We start from the raw sequence: 17,224 nt of genomic DNA on the forward strand, positions 1-17,224 counted from the left end.
GAATTGCTTGAGCCTGGGAGGCAGATGTTGCAGTGAGCCAAGATTACACCACTGCACTCCAGCCTTGGCAACAATACGAGACCCTGTCTCAGAAAACAAAACAATTTTAATACATGAAACTACATTGGCGATAAAATCATATAGAACTGTTAAGTACTATTAAATTCATTTTTTCCTTACCAAGGCGAAGAAAAAGACTGCCCATACCAAATGCTGGTAAGGATATGAAATTACTGGAACTCTTAAACACTTTTCTTGGGAATGTAAAATGGTACAACCTGTTTAGAAGCAGTTTGGTAATTTCTTAAACAGTTAAACATACTTCTACAATATGGCCCAGCCATTCCACTTGTAGGCATTTACCCAAGAAAAATAGAAAGAGTGTATACGAATGTTCATGGCAACTTTGTCTGTAGTGGTCTCAAAGTGGACACAATCTCAGTGTCCATCAGCAGGTGGATAAATATATTGTAGTACATCCATACAACAGAATACTACTCAGCAATGAAAAGGAACGAACTACTGATACACACAATAATGTATGACTCTTGAAATAATTGAGTCTCAGTGCAAGTAGCTAGACAAAAAGTATACATAATGTATGAGTTCATTTCTATAAAATTCTAGGAAATGCAAATGTATAGTGTCAGAAAGGAGATCAGTGGGAGCCTGTGAATCAGATGGAATGTGGGAGGAATTACTAAAAGGCAGAAGGAAACATTCTAGGGTAATAGATACGTTCATTGCTTTCATTGTGGTGATGATCTCCTGAGTGTGTATGTAACAAAATGATCCAAATATACATTTTGAATACGTGATGCTTATTGTATGTCAAATCTACCTCTCAATAGGCTTTTTAAAAAATTATCAAACTTCAAGTTGAAAAATTAAAAATAAAACTAAATTTTGGCTCATCCTAATGAAAGCACTGAATACCAAAAAATAAAGAGGAAATCTTGAAAGCATCCAGAGAAAAACAACACATTCTATAAAGGTGAACAATATAGCAATACACCATAATTACAGTCCTGAAAGAACAGAAAAAAAAATCTAACAACCAATTCTCAACCAGCAAAGATGAAGAAGGCAAAATAAAGGCATTTTTAGAAAAAGAAAAAGAGAATTCTTTACCAGTAGACTATCTCCTTGAGAAATGCTAATGGAAATTCTTCACGTTTTAGGTAAATGATAACATATCACCCTGCTGATCTTCAGGAAGGAATTAACACTGGAAATAAAGGCACACATTTCATAATGCCAAAAGAATCATCAGTTCATTTAGGAAGACAATATTCATAAATAGTTTTTTTTTGTCTCTGAATAGCTTCAAAATTCATGAAACAACATTCATTAATCAAAGGGAGAAATAAATGATTCTAAAATCATAGTTGAAAATTTTTAACAACATTCTTTTAGCAATTGATAGAGCCAGATAAATAAAATTAATGAAGACGTAGATGGATTTGAACAAACTATCAACTACCTTGACCTAAATGATTTTATAGAACACTACACTGAATAACTGCAGAATATACATCTTTTCAAGTAAATACAGTGTGTTCACTGAGATAGATTATATGCTGGACCCTCCAACAAGTCTCAATAAATTTAAAAGTGTTGAAAGCATACAGAATATGTTTTCTGAGCATAATATAATTAAATTAGAAATCAATAACAATGTGGCTTCTAGAAAAATCCCTAACATTATAGCAAATCCCTCAAATTTCTTTAGTAAATAAATCAGCAAAAAAATTAGAGAATATTTTGAGATTGAAAATACATAAAACCATATAATTTTTGAAGGAAAACATAGGATAATGTTTGTGATTTGTGAGAAGGCAAAATTTGGGGCCTGAAACATAAAGCAATAACCATAATAAAAAATGAATAAGTTACACTTCATCAAAATTAAAAACTGCTTAACAAAACACTACTAATGAATTGAACAGGCAAGCCACAGATTTTAAGACAATGTACAGTGCAAAGCATGTATATAACAAAGGCCTAGTATGCAGCATATATAAAGAAATCCTGCAACTCAATAATAAAAAAACAGCTCCATAAAAATGGTGAAAGGAATTGAATAGACATATCAACAAGTACATGAAACAAGTACATAAAAATATGTTTAACATCGTTAGTCATTAGAGAAATGCAAATTAGAACTACATAGAGCCACCACTACACACCCATTACAATGACTAAAATTAGAAAAGCTAATTTTTGGTAAGGATGTGCAGCAACTGGAAATCTCATACATTACTGCTGGGAGTGTAAAATGGGACAACATTTTGGAAAAAAGAGGTAGCATTTTCTTCTAAAACTAAACATATATTAACCTATGATCCAGTAACATAATTTCTGGGTATTTACTCAAAGAAGGCATATATATGCATAAAAAGCCTGTACAACAATATTCAAATCTGTTTCATTTCTAATAGCCAAAAGTGGAAAACATCCCCCAGATACTTTGATGTGAGACAAGAATGAATAAACAAGCTTTGGCATTTTTATTCAATGAAATATGCAGCAATAAAAAGAACCAACTACTGAGATGCAGCAATATGAATAAATCTCAAAAACATTATATTGAGCAAAGGAAGCTGGTCATAAAATTGTACATAATTTACTACAGTATTTTAGTTTTATGAAGTTCTAAAACAGACAAAGCCAATCAATGATGGAGAAAAATTTGAACAGTAGTTTTCTTGGGGTGTGGTCAGGATTGGTGATTGAGAAGGGACACAAAAGATTTTGCTAGGGTGATAGTAATGTTCTATAATGATAGGCTTTGAGTTATAAAAGTATATATATTTTTCAGAACTAAGTAAAATGAGTATGTAAATTAATTGTGTATTAATTGTACATCAAAAGGAAAAAATTGAACATTGAACTCTAATTAATGGCAGAGCATGTGGAAAGATCTAGGAGAAGCATGCACTTGTTTGCAGTTTACTTTCAAAAGCATATAACAAGTAATATATTAATTCAGGAGTAAATACACGAAAAAGCAAGAATATAGGTGCTGAGTGTATATTAGCATTCATGCTAAAATTCTTTCATTTCAGCTATACATTTCAAAAGTTTGATTAAAAAAATTTGGAAAAAGTAAAATGCTACAACCAATAGCTTTACAGAGAAGAGAAAACATATCAAAAAGACAAGAGATAACCAGTGTTGGAGAGGATGTGGAGAAAAGGAAGCCCTTATACATTGGCGGTGGGAATGTAAATTAGCACAGCTATTATGGAAAGTAATATGGAGTTTCCTCAAAATATTAAAAATATAACTGCCTATATTCCAGCCCAATTCCACTTCTGGATACATATCCAAAGAAAATGAAATGAATATGTCAAAGCAGTATCTGCACTCCTATATTCATTGCAGCTTATTCACAATAGCCAAGATATGGAATCAACCTAAGTGTCCATCAACAGATGAATGGATAAATAAAATGTAGTATGTATGCACAATGGAATACTATTCAGCCTTAAAAAAGAAAGAAAGCTGGTCATTTGAGACAATATGGATAAATCTGGAGGAAATTATGTTACACGAAATAGGCCAGGCTTAGAAAGACAAATACCACATAGAAACAGAGGGTAGGCAGGGTTCAGGGGCTCATGCCTGTAATCCCAGCACTTTGGAAGGCTGAGGCAGGAGGATCGCTTGAGTTCAGGAGTTCAGGTGTCATGGAGCATGCCTGTGGTCTCAGCTACTTGGGAAGTTGAGGCAGGAAGCTTGCTTGAGCATGGGAGCTTGAGGTTGCAGCAAGCTGTGATCAGGGCACTATACTCCAGCCTGGGCAACAAAGTGAGACCCTGTCTCAAAAAGAAACAAGAAATAGAGAGTAGAATTATGGTTACCAGGAGCTGAAGGAGGAAGGAGTTGAGGAGATGTTGGTCAACAGATCCAAGGTTTCAGTTAGCAGAAGTAAGTAGAAGAGAGCTATTCTACAACACAGTGAGTAAAATTAATAAGAATGTATTGTATACTTGAAAATTGCTAAGAGAGTAGATTTTAAATGTTCTTTCACTACAAAAAATGGTAAGTATGTGTGGTAATAGATATGTTAATTCACTTGATTAGTCATTCCACAGTGTATACATATATCAAAATATCATGCTATATATCATAAATATGTACAATTTTTATTTGTCAATTTACAAAAGAAAAGGCAAAATAAATAAGGAATCTTATGACAACAAAATGCTCTCAAATAGTAAATCCCATCTCCTAAATACACATAAAATCAACAGGAGGATGGGAAGTTTAGGTTGAGACAATCTGCCCAAAAGACAAAGAGATGGAAAAATAGAAGAGTGAAGATAAGAAAATATAGCATTAGGCAAAAGGATTCAACATCATCTAAGTAGTAATCTAGACGATGAGAATTGAAAAAATGTTTCTGAGGAAATTATCAAAGAAATAACAGAAGAAAATGTCCCACAACAGGTAGGAAAGAATGTACTTTCCTAGACTGAAAGGACTATGTGTCTGTTATTAGAGTGGACAGCCAGACAGACATGAGCAGGGCAGGAGAAGCCCCCAACCCCACCAGGAATGTCAGGTGACCATCAGGTGCTAGTCAGGTGGTTGTTAAACTGTTTCTCTAAAATAATAATTGGTTGCTGCTGGCACCGGGGAAAGGCAGTCTCCCAATAGATAGAAAACACCTGAAGGTGGTGGTCAGCCGTTTCCCAATAAGATCTCAGGAGTTAGTTGAGTGTGCTCAAGCATGCACATTAAGAGGCATAATGGTGGAGTTTAACTGGCATATAACCTTCCTCCAGGAACACTCGGCTGATAAGGGGGAAAACACTTCAAGTGAGCATACACACAACTTCCAGTAAACATACTACTCATGGGGCCCCTCCCAAGTGCTGGCATGTACATGCAAACAGCTCACCCCAAGGAAGAATCAGGAAAGAAGAAATGCAAAACCCTACAAGCATGCCAACATATAAAAAGCCCAAGTCAAGGACTAAATGGCACACTTGAACTCTGGAGTTGCCCAGTGGGCCCTCTTCCAAGTGTACTTTACTTCCTTTCTTTCCTGCTTTAAAACTTTTAAATAAACTTTCGCTCCTGCTCTAAAAATTGCCTTCATCTCTCACTCTGACTTATGCTCTGCGGATGAATTCTTTCTTCTGACTAGGGAAGAATTGAGTTGCTGCAGACTCATATGGATTCACCACTGCTAACATACTTTGGTGCTGTGACTTGGATAAAACTGTGTGGGATGGGTTTTGTGAGAGCACCAGCTATACTGAGGGAAACTTTGGAGGGAACCAGCTACTAGATGGTTCAATTAGTCTTTCATCCCTATATCCAGGTTGGACAATCGATTTGCCCATCAGGACCATTGCGGACCTCCACCAGTTTCCTCTGGCTTCATCTTGCCCAGGCATAGTTCACAATCTTTCATTTCCTAACACCTGTGCTCATGCTCCACCTCCCCAGCGTGGCAGGAGATACAGACCAGTGGTAGACTGGTGGTATTCCCTCAGTAGAGTGGAGAGTCCTTGGGATCCCACCGTGGGTGATGAGTGCTCCAGTCTTCACCTTCATTGCACCATGGTCCATGGCAGTCTTGATGTGCAAATTAGGTGTCCAACCTGGGTATAGGAAAAAAGACTAATCAAACCATCTGGTAGCTGGTTCCCTCCAAAGTTTCCCTTAGGATACCTGGTGCTCTCACAAACCCAGCCCATGCAGTATCCCAGTCATGGTGAACCTGACCCAATTGTCCCATAGAAAGTTCTTCTTGATAAACATAGGAATTGACACTTTTGGTCTTAAAACTTAAAACTTATAGTTGTTTTATCTGAGTTCCTTCCTCAGGAAACAACTTTCAGGCCTCTCAAAAAAAAATATCAAGGAACTAAAATTCACCAGATCACCACATCCAGACAATCAGATGCCAGGACCTGTCATTCAACATTATTGTTTCCTTGCCCCTCCCTAGTTCCTGTTCTCTTACATTGTTACATTTCTTCCCTTCTATATAAACCCCTAGTTTTAGTGGGTCAGAGAGATGGATTTAGACTGAGCTCCCATCTCCTCAGCTGCAGCACCTGATTAAAGCCTTCTTCCTTGTCAATAGTTGTCATCTTAGGGCTTGGCTTTCTGTGTGGCAAGTAGCAGGACCTAGACCAAACCCCTGGTGTTTTGGTAACAACAGCACCAAAGTATGTAAGCAGGGATGAATCCATATTTGTCTGCAGTAACTTGATTTTTTCCTTTTCAGAGGAAATAATTCATATGAGAACCATAAAGCAAAGTGAGACCAAGGCAAGTTTTAGAGCAGGAGTGAACATTTATTAAAAAGTTTTAGAGCAGGAATGAAAGAGAGTTAAGTATACTTGGAAGAGGACCATGGAGGTGACTTGAGAGATCCAAGTGTGCCATTTAGTCCTTGACGTGGGGTTTTATATGTTGGCATGCTTCCAGGGTTTTATGTCTCTTCTCTCTGATTCTTCCCTTGGGATGGGCTGTCTGCATGTGCAGTGGCCTGCCAGCACTTGGGAGGCACCACATATGCAGTGTGTTTACTGAAGTTGTGCGCATGCTCACTTGAGGTGTTTTTCCCTTACCAGTCAAGTGTTCCTAGAGGAAGGTCATATACCAGTTAAAGTCTACTACTGTGCCTCTTAGTGCGCATGCTTGAGCCCAATCACCCAACTCCTAAGATCTTAATGGGAAGCTGCTGATCACCAGCTTCAGGTGTTTTTTGTCTATTGGGAGACAGCTCTTCCTGGTGCTGGCCGCTACCACTTATTATTTTAGAGTTTAATAACCACCTGACTATCACCTGATAGTCACCTGACATTCCTGGTGAGGTGGGGGGCCCTCTCCTGTCCTGCTCATGTCTGGCTAACTACCTACTCTAACACTATCACAGTGATTGAGGAAAGATATTACCCCTACCAAGACATTTCAGAACCCAGGGACAGAGATTTTATTTGGAAAGCTTCCAGAACATGGAGTAGGGGATGGAAAGATGAAGTAGGGCAGAGTGGGGAGGGTGGGTGAGGAGGGGGTGGAAGCAAGTTGTCAACAAAAAACTGGGGATTGGAATGGTGTTACAGTACTATTGTCAAAAGATGATGGAATTATGCCTTTCAAATTCTGAATTATTTCCAATTTAGCATTGTATTATCAAATAGTCAAGTGGTGGGATTATAATAATAAAACATTTAAAAAGATGCAAAAGTCTCAAAAAATTGATCTTTCATGCACACTTTGTCAGTAATCTACTGTGATGCTCACCTGAAGTAAACTTGTAAACCAATAAAGAAAGAAATATGAACTGTTTTCTGGGAAACAGGAAATCTGACTTTAGAGTGGAGTGAAGTGAATTCCTGAGATGATGGTGAAAGGAAATCCTAGTATAATGAAGAGGAGCTGTCCCAGGAAGCAAATTTTCCCAATTAGAGCAAGGGTATCCAAGGACTCTAGAAGGATTGTTCTAAGAAACAAAACAATCACATTTGCTTGTTGTTTATGAACAGGTTGTGGGGAGTTTTATTTAGATGAATGGGTGGGAGTTTGGGCAAAAATCAGTGGAAGGTACATAAGAAAGGAATTAAACAAGCAATAGGACTTGATTAAAGTGAAGCAACAAAAGTGTTACACAAAAAAGGCTTCCTTCATTAATGAGTGTGTGGTTCAGCTATGGATTATTATATGCAAATCATAATGTCAAATTGAATATTAATAAAAAAGATCAATAACTACAGTGGGTGACTATAGGAAAGGGTACATTATAGAACTCAATCCTCATCTTCCATAGTATGAAGTCAGTAGATACTAATATTGAAAAAACTAAGAAACAATATTCTATATTATCGTTGAGGAATTTGATAATAAATACCAGAAAAAAATGAGTTGAACATCATTTCCTCTGGAGATCACAGATCAGGGGTGAAGAAGGAACTAGGGGATGGCTGCTTTCATCATGTCTTATAAAGCTGTTTAACTGTTTAATGAATAAGAAAATAAAATTTAAGTGTAGTTATATTAAAGAATACCATCAAGCATGTTCTCTATTGTTGAGAAAGAACATTCATTCTTCTAGCTCAAATTGAGACTGTCTCTGCAAAATTATGATGGAAAGAGACATCTGACTCCATCTTGCTTCTAGCCTTAGAGATTGGCTCTCTTTGTCCACTTCTGCATGTGGGCCAAGCTAACTTTGTGAGAAATTTAGTTTATAGTTTAAATGATAATAGCCCTTCCCGAAACTAAACTGTTCTTATAAAACAAATGAAAGACTACCAAGTTAGGAGGATAAGAGGGGCTTAAATTCTCAATAATTACCAGCCGTTATTCTGGAGGTCATAAGATTTGCACTTTCTCCAGTTAATCCTGTGGATAACATCACTGTTATAGAACCTAAGATTGGCCTTTTGAGATATCTTTTCAGAATTTTGCAATTCTGACAACTGGACGGCCCCACCTAGACCCACCAACCAGCCCTGTGGCCCCCACCCAAGAACTGACTCAGCAAAAGAGGACAGCTTCCATTCCTTTGATTTTATCTCCAACCCAACCAATCAGCATGCACCCTATCCTAGCCCCCTGCCCACCAGACTATCTTTGAAAAACCCCTAACCTCCAAGCCTTTGGGGAGATCGATTTGTGTAATAACTCCATCTCCTGTGTGGCACAGCTGGCCTTGCATCAATGAAACTCTTTTTTTTTTACCGCAATGCCATAGTCTCAGTGAGTTGATTTTGTGTGTGCAGTGGGGAGGAAGAACCCATTGGGCAGCTACAAAATTCATGTCATAAAATATAATAATCTTGATTTTTTTCCAATGGAAAAGTTAAGCCTACTAGTCATAAACTTGTAAGCATAAAGTGAAGTGAAGCAATGTATATTTTATAATAATTTTTTTCATGTAAGAAAACTCAGTGATATTTTCTAGATCTCTTTCTCCTCAAGGAATTGACTTGAGAGTAGTGAAAATATGAAAAGTACACAAGTAAGTATAGAATAAATTTTTATGGAGTACTGAATTTATTTAGAAGAAATGAAATGTAAATGTGCTGTATTGTGTTGTGTATAGATCAAACAAAATATATCAGGGACATTAGTTGTTACAGGATTGATTTCCATAAAACTCTAGTCTGAGCAGGTCACCTTAAGCTGAAAAACATCACTCTGTCCCGCTGCCTACAAAATAAAGCTTAAACTTCTTTCCTTGATGTATGATGCTATCTGTGCTCTACCCTGAACACATATTTCCTAAATAATTTATTGCCATTCTCCCTTGCTGTACCCTTCAATAGAATCAAAGTGAGATTGCAGCAGTTCCTCATAATCAAAACTTTGTTTCTCTCCTCCAGGACTTTTCTTTTTTCCTATTATAATTTAAAAAATTCTTTTATCATAAAACATAATGTATCTTAAAATTATTTTATATTTAAAGTATTAAGTAAAATCAAATTTAAATATATTTTGTCTGTATTTGAAATTAGTCTTAAAATTATTTTATTTTAAAAATTAAAAAGAATTAAAAATCAACTGTCCATTAACTTTACATCTCTTTTTAGCCATAATCTGATCTTTTATCTTTTAGAGATATCTTCTTGAAAGTGAAGGCGTCACTGTCTGGGGTAAATACCCAAGGTTCACTGTCTCACACCAGGGGAATCAAGGATACGGAAACACAAGAAATGGTTTTAGGGGCAGAGGTTTAATAGGCAAAAGAAAGAGAATGGAGAATAGCTCTCTCTCCTGGGAAAGAGAGGGGTGCCCAAATGAGAATTCAGTCATGGCAGAGTGCACTGGGTTTTATAGACTGGCTTGAGGAGGTGGTGTCTGATTTACACAGGGCCCAGAGATTGGTTGGACCAGGTGTGACGTTTTCTTTCTTTCTTTCTTTCCCTTCCTCCCTCCCTCCCTCCCTCCCTCCCTTCCTTCCTTCCTTCCCTTCCTTTCCTTCCTTCCTTTCTTCCCTCCTTCCCTGTTTTCCTTCCTTCCTTCCATTCTTCCCTCCCTCCCTCCCTCTTTTCCTTCCTTCCTTCCTTTCTTTCTTCCTTCCCTCCCTCCCTTCCTTCCCTTCTTCCTTCTCTCTCTCTCCCTCCCTTCTTCTTTCCTTCCTTCCTTATTTCCCTTCCTCCTTCCCTGTCTCCTTCCCTCCTTCCTTCCTTTCTTTCTTTCTGGATTGTGGGGCATTCTATTTCTTTTGTAATAGCTCATGAAGAAGCTGGCCAACCCACCCTAATCCTTTTATTATGCAAATGTGTTTTCTACCGGGCTGGCGCCATGTTGTCTTCTCCTTATTGTACACATGGTTGGCAAGGAAAAGGGAAGGTGGAGCCCCCATGTTGAACATACCTGGCCCCCAGGTTAGCTTTTTCCCATTGGCACAGCTGCCAGCATTCACCTGTGCAAGCTTCCAGCTTGCTTATCTATGTCTGCAGCTTGATTTTACAGGCTGCTGTTTGTTAGAAAAGAAATTATTTTGGGGCTGCTTTTCATTAAAAGGAAAACCTTACCGAGGACTTCTTTACCCTATCTGCCTAAATAATTTCTTTCTAACTCCTATATCAAATGGACTAAAAGATGTTTATTAGGTTTAGTTAGGTTTATTAGGTTTAGTTAGGAGGTTTATTAGGTTTAGTTAGGAGGTCTGAGGCCACCTTAGCAAAAGCAGTATCATTGGAGTTCTAGAAATTTATACAGGTAACAAGAGATAAATAAGAAATTAGAGTAAACACATGGAGATATTTCCAGGCTAGCAGTCAGCACGTTTCTGTAAAGGGCCAGATTTTAGGTAGGCTCCCTCCTTCCTTCCCTCTTTCCTTCCTCTTTCCTTCCTTCCTTCTTTCCTTCTTCCTTCCTCCCTCCTCTTCTTCCTTCTCTCTTTCCCTCCTTCCTTGTTTCCTTCCTTCCTTCTTCCCCTTCCCCCTTCCCTGTCTCCCTCCCTCCCTCCCTTCCTTCCTTCCCTTCTTCCCTCCTTCCTTCTTTCCCTTCCTCCTTCCCTGTCTCCCTCCCTCCCTCCTTCCTTGCTTTCTTTCTTTCTGGCTTTGTGGGGAATTCTACTTCTTTCATAATTAGTCAACTCTGCCAGCATACAGTGAAAACAGCCATGCACAATACATAAATAAATAGCACAGCACAGTTGTATACCAGTAAAACACAGATTTGGCTCAAAGGATACAGTCTGCTTACCTTTTTTCCTAATGTCACCACATAAGCCTCTTCCACAAGTTGCTTAATTGCAGCATAAGCATAAGAGGCACTATCTTCTCCCAGAAGAAAAGATTAGAAAAAAAGGAGATCTGGAGCACAGGCATCATTGGAAAACACACTTGAGCCCAAGAAATAAGCCAAGTGAGCACAAAGTAATACTATAATAATGTTAAAATCACAAAATTAAAAATCTAGTCAAATTCTCTAATTCTATAGTTGCTAAAACCAAGGCCCAAAAGACACACCTGGGACACAGTAGGTGCTCAACACATTTTTTGATGAATTATTAACTTGCTCAAGGCTGTATCTGTAATAAGAAGCACACCTGAGAATATAATTCAGGTTTTGAGATTCACATGTAGAGTATTATTTTCACTCTGACAGGTCAACATCACAGGGAAAGTATTTCCCACATGTATGAGCTAGCATGATTATTAACAGCATAGGCTAAGTTATGCTGTGCTTAAAAAAACAGCCCCAAATAACCTTTTTCTTTTCTATGTAATCTGCATACCTATAGGGTGTGGGTGAGGACTCCCCCCATTTTAGTCTTTCAGGGATGCAGATGAAGGAGGTTCTATCTCCGCCTGTCCATCTACAATCACTACTGCAGATGAAGAGCACAATTCAAAGATCTTGCTCCCACAATTAAGTGTTCCACCCTGGAATCGACACACAACACATCCTCCCACAAACCACTGGCCAGAACTAGTCATATGCCCATACTTGATTTAAAAGGGCCAGGATCCCAGGCCAGGTGGCTCATGCCTGTAATCCCAGCTACTAGGGAGGCTGGGGCAGGAGAATTGCTTGAACTCCGGAGGTGAAGGCAGAGGTTGCTGTGAGCCAAGATGGCACCACTGTACTCCAGCCTGGGCAACAGAGTGAGACTCCATCTAAATAAATAAATAAATGAATAAATAATAAAAGGGCCAGGACTCACAAGGTTCTTGTGTGCCTAGAATAATAGTGAAACCAAGTATTTCTGAATCCTGAATGCTGTGTGGTAGAAATGAAACTGGCTTTGCAAAAGTTACAACAGCAAGAAAACTATGGCAGTGGAGGAGATCTGATCTAGCCAACCCCCATCTTGCCTTTAGCATTCAAGCCACCCTTGAATATTCCTGGGCGTGGGTCAAGCTAACTGTGGGAGATGTTTAGTTTATAGCTTAAGTGATAATAGCCTTTCCCCAAAATTCAGCCACCTTGTAAAGCTAGTGAGAGACCACCGGGCTAGGAGGATTAGAGGGGCCTGAATTCTGCTAAGGTGTAGACATAAATGATTGCCAGCCATTCATTATTCAGGAGGTCACAAGATATGCAACGTCCCCAATTACTCCTGCAGATAACATCACTATTGTAGAACTTAAAATTGGCTTTTTGAGATGTCTTTTCAGGTTTTTGCACCTTTAATGACTAGTGGCTCCACTGAGACCCACCAATCAGTCCTGCGGCCTCACCCAGAAACCCACTCAGTGCAAGAGAATAGCTTCTACTCCCTATGATTTCATCTCTGACCTGACCAATCAACACTCATACCCTAGCCTGCTGCTCACCAAACTATCTTTGAAAAACCCCTAACCTCCAAGCCTTCGAAGAGATTGATTTGAGTAATACACGTGGCATGGCCAGCCTCGCGTCAATTAAACTCTACCTTTACTGCAACGCCATGATCTCTGTGAAATGATTTTGTTTGTGCAGTGAGCAAGAAGAACCTTTGGGGCAGTTACAGAAAAACTATAGAAAAAGAGGTTGATAGGTCCACCGTATAAATCAAAACAGGTTTCTGTTTTGCTTGGTAAGAGTTTTCTTTTTTCTCTTCATAAAGAAATAGAGTAACACTCCCCACCCCTCTGTAAAACTATAAGTGAGGTCCAAAAGTTTAGTCAAGGAAAATGACTAACAATGTTTGCAAAAAAACATATTTTTTTCAAGGCAGAGTCTCACTCTGTTCCCCAGGCTGGAATGCAATGGCATGATCTCAGCTCACTGCAACTTTTTCCTATGGGGCTCAAAACAGTCTCCCGCCTCAGCCTCCTGAGTAGCTGGGATTACAGGTGTGCACCACCACACCTGGCTTTTTGTTTTGTTTTGTTTTGTTTTGCTTTGGATTTTTAGTAGAGAAGGGGTTTCGCCATGTTGGTTAGGCTGGTCTCAAACTCCTGACCTCAAGTGATCTGCCACCTGGTCCTCCCAAAGTGCTGGGATTAGTGTTCAGCCACCACACCCGGCCCAGTTTGCAAACCATTTTTGCAAACACAATTTTCTAGTCAGTTTTCCAGGTATGGTGTGAAAAAAGAAAGAAAATGATATTTGTTAAATTTGCATATTATTAGAATAATACCCATCTCTCTGTGTATGAGAAAGTCCAAAACAGTCATGAGGTAATCACTTCGTCCTCCACAGCCCCAGGAAGAGAACTGAGCTTGGCCTTCCTGGTTTGAGAATGGGTGCTGGCTGAGGAGGGAGCTAATTTCTTATCATGTTACATCTAAATTCATATTATTGTGAAGCATTATCAAGTTTGCTGTATGGGCTGTGTAGTGAACCTTAATAAGTTCATTTCAGTTTAAATAAAGTATGTTGTACACCTGTGAAGTACAAAATATTAAGGTGTGTATGGCCTGAAAGGGTGGAAAGAGGATAATGACAATACATGACACAATAGCAGAATAAACAGTCATATGGATTATTTTCCAATATTTCATTATTGTGATGGGTCAGATCCCTGAGGCATGGGTTTCTCACAGCCTGGACATCCTCAAATATGGAAATTGTCTACTGTAGACAAAAAGAAAGTTTTTTGCAGTATTTTGCCCCAATTGCCTCTTTGAACCTAGGGAAGCAGCGGGGCACATGTGGCGAGCGCAGAGTTGCTGTGACTGAAGCGCGGAGCTGGGAGGAGTAAGGGAGGGAAGAGGCTCCTTGGGCAGCATTCTGCCACTGGCAACTGGACGCCACTGGGTTAGGAGGAAGAACAAGTCTATATTTTCTCTTGTCCTTCTTCCTCATATTTATTCATTTCTCCCTCTTACATTCCTAATACTCTTGCTTCCAGGCTGTATAACAGCTTGGTTTGAGCAGGGAATTCTTCCCACAATGGAAAGAATCTTCTGCAATGGACATCAGCCATTTTGCTTCTATTCAAGGACACAGAGATGCTTTTAGGTAAAAGTGATTTATCATTAGAATCATTAAACGTGAAAAGTAGTGCTATGATGTTACCAACCTTAGATCGCTGATGCTGGGGATTGAAGGAAAAATCATTATTAAAATATTCACATAATATATAATACAGGTCATACAAAAATGTATGTCTAATATTCATTATTCGATTTTATTCATGCATCAATTGATTACATAGCATACGCTGTGTGTCAGATACAATTCTAGGCATTTTTATCACTAGTAACTCATTGAGTCTTTACATCAACCCTACCAAATAGGTACTGTTGTCATCATCCTCATCTTGCATATGAAGAAACTGAGGTCCAGAGAGATGAAGTATATTGCCCAAAGTCAAACAGAGTTGGGACTCAGATCCAAACAACCTGGTTGCAGAGTCCTTACCATTAATTGTTATGCCATGCTGCTGTAATGGTAACTAATGAATATTTGGGAAAAGAGTTTCATAGCTCATCGTAGCTGCTAATTTGATTCCACTTACTTCATGGTATCCAACATTTGGGGAGTGTTTAAAGAGTGGTCAGCTGCTGAAAACACTGATAGGGACTTAAGGGCCTGGCAGTACAGATAACTTGAAGACCCTCCAGCTACCAACACCAAGAATTGCTCAATAAATTATAACTAACATCCTTATAAATACAGGGCTGAGCTGCTAAGAAAGGCAGAAAAATTGCCTTCGGCCAGAAATGAAGAAGAAACTAAAAATCAGGACAGCAAACTGCAAAGCTGACACTGTGTCTGCTCTAGGATATTTATTGCTGTAAGTAACATAGGTGCTGAAACTTAATACCAGTGTACAGATGGGGAGAATTGGGACTGAGGCTCACATCTTCTAGAGTGTTCTTTCTTTGGTATGAGGATTTGAGCAACAGGAACCCTCAAAAGTTGTGGGAAGAATGATAAATTTATACAACTGCTTTGAAGAGCAATGTGACAATGCCTGATGAATTTGAACATGTTCATCCTTATGACCAAACAATTCCTTTGGCAGATTAATACCCCAGAGAAATTCTAGGCCATGCAAAAATTCAGACATGAACAATAATTTTATTGCAGCATTGTTTGCATTAGTAAAAACCTGGAACAGGAGAATGGATAAATGAGTTGTGCTCTAATCACACAATGGAATATGCAGAGCAGTGAAAATCAATGTACCACAGACATGTATCATCAGGGATAATTCTCAAAGCTTCACTTTCATGGAAAAAGCAAGACAAGCTGCAGGATATTTGCAGCATTGAGCTGTAGAGGTAAAAAGCGTGTGATATCTTTCTTCACCCCTCATAAGGGTCCCAGTCAACACTGCTATAACAAAAGACAACAGGAGAAAAGCACATACAAAAATGACTTACTTAAAGTTTTATGTGACATGGAAGCCTTTGGAATGAAGATCCAAAGGTACAAGAAAAAATATCCATTTTTATGCTTAGGTTGAATGAAGAATGAATAGCTGTATAAAAACTTCATTGGAAAAAAGGGTGTGATCCAGTAGACTGAGATGAGAAAACCCAGTAAGGCATGTCCAGATTCCTCTTGGCCTCTCAGTGGCATTCCCTCCACCTGGGTATGAAGCAAGAACCCTCTACAATAGGAGTCTTATGACCTATTATTAGACAAGGGTAGGTCAGAGAATTCCTTTATGGCCAGGTCCTAGACAGAAAGGTAGGAGGTGAGAAGGTTAGCCTTGTATTCCTTGTAGGTTATTCCTTGTATTCATGGTTGACTTGGGCAATAGGGGTTCTAGTTTCTATGACCTGCCTTGGGGAAGAGGAATTCTGGTTTCTGTGACTTGCTTCCAGGGAGACTCAAGGATGAGAGACAGGAGGGCAGGAGAAGGTCAGAGTGACCTTGGTCCTGAGACTGCTTCTGAGGCCCTTCAGATGTCCTTTAGATCGGTAGTCCCTCTCCTTTTTGGGACCAGGGACTGGTTTTGTTGAAGACAATTTTTCCATGGACTGGGGAGGGGGTGGTTTCAGGATAATTCAAGAGCATTACACTTACTGTGCACTTTATTTCTATGATTATTACATTATAATATATAATAAAATAAGTATACAACTCACCATAATGTAGAATCAGTGGGATCACTGAGCTTGTTTTCCTGCAACTAGATGGTCCCATCTAGGGGTGATGGGAGACAGTGACAGATCATCAGGCATTAGATTCTCATAAGAACCTTGCAACCTAGACCCTTCCGCATGTGCAGTTCATAACAGGGTTTATGCTCCTATGAGAATCTAATGACACCACTAATCTGACAGGAGGCAGAGCTCAGGCGGTAATGCGAGTGACGGGGAGTGGCTATAAATACAGATGAAGCTTTGCTTGCTTACTGCTGCTCACCTCCTCCTGTGAGGCGCGATCACCAACAGGTCATGGACTGGTGCTGGTCTGTCGCCTGGGGGTTGGCGGCCCCTGCTTTAGTTGGAAGTGCTCAGCAGGCCAAAGTGCTATACTTTGGATTATCGTTTTTTGAACCCCAACAAAGTCTAATGCTGAACTGTAGAGGATCAGAAAGAATTTTTAAAAAATGTAATCCTTAACCTCAAGAAAGGAAGAAAGGACAAAACAAAAAGGACTTTTAATTACTCCTCTCAAAAATGAAAGCAACACCAGTGTTGCAGATGTAATTGGCTTCCCTTTGGCCCAGCTCCCACTCTGCACACAGGCAGACCCTCAACACAGAGCCCACGCATAGCGAGAAAGACAGAAGGAGTTCTTACTGAATATTTCCCAAGTACAGGGGGGAAGTAAACTAAGGCAAAAATTACACAAAATTGTGTTTATATATCTTGTTTAGTTCACCGAAATTCAAATCAACTCAACATAGCTC

At 39.1% G+C, this 17,224-nt stretch overlaps 1 long non-coding RNA gene across 1 annotated transcript in view; it reads right to left on the reverse strand.

The window, feature by feature from the left end:
- Positions 1-2,487: 2,487 nt before the first annotated feature.
- The window catches only part of LOC106635035 (uncharacterized), a 29,371-nt gene continuing 14,634 nt past the window's right edge, over positions 2,488-17,224 (reverse strand). Inside the window, exons 2-5 of the long non-coding RNA XR_001338392.4 lie at positions 11,185-11,258; positions 7,877-7,981; positions 5,483-5,618; positions 2,488-3,821 (exon numbers count right to left, since the gene is read on the reverse strand). This is a non-coding gene — a long non-coding RNA (uncharacterized LOC106635035). The remainder of the gene's footprint in view (positions 3,822-5,482; positions 5,619-7,876; positions 7,982-11,184; positions 11,259-17,224) is intronic.

The sequence above is a fragment of the Pan paniscus genome, chromosome 7, assembly GCF_029289425.2.
Source record: "Pan paniscus chromosome 7, NHGRI_mPanPan1-v2.0_pri, whole genome shotgun sequence".
Classification (NCBI taxonomy): Eukaryota; Metazoa; Chordata; class Mammalia; order Primates; family Hominidae; genus Pan; species Pan paniscus.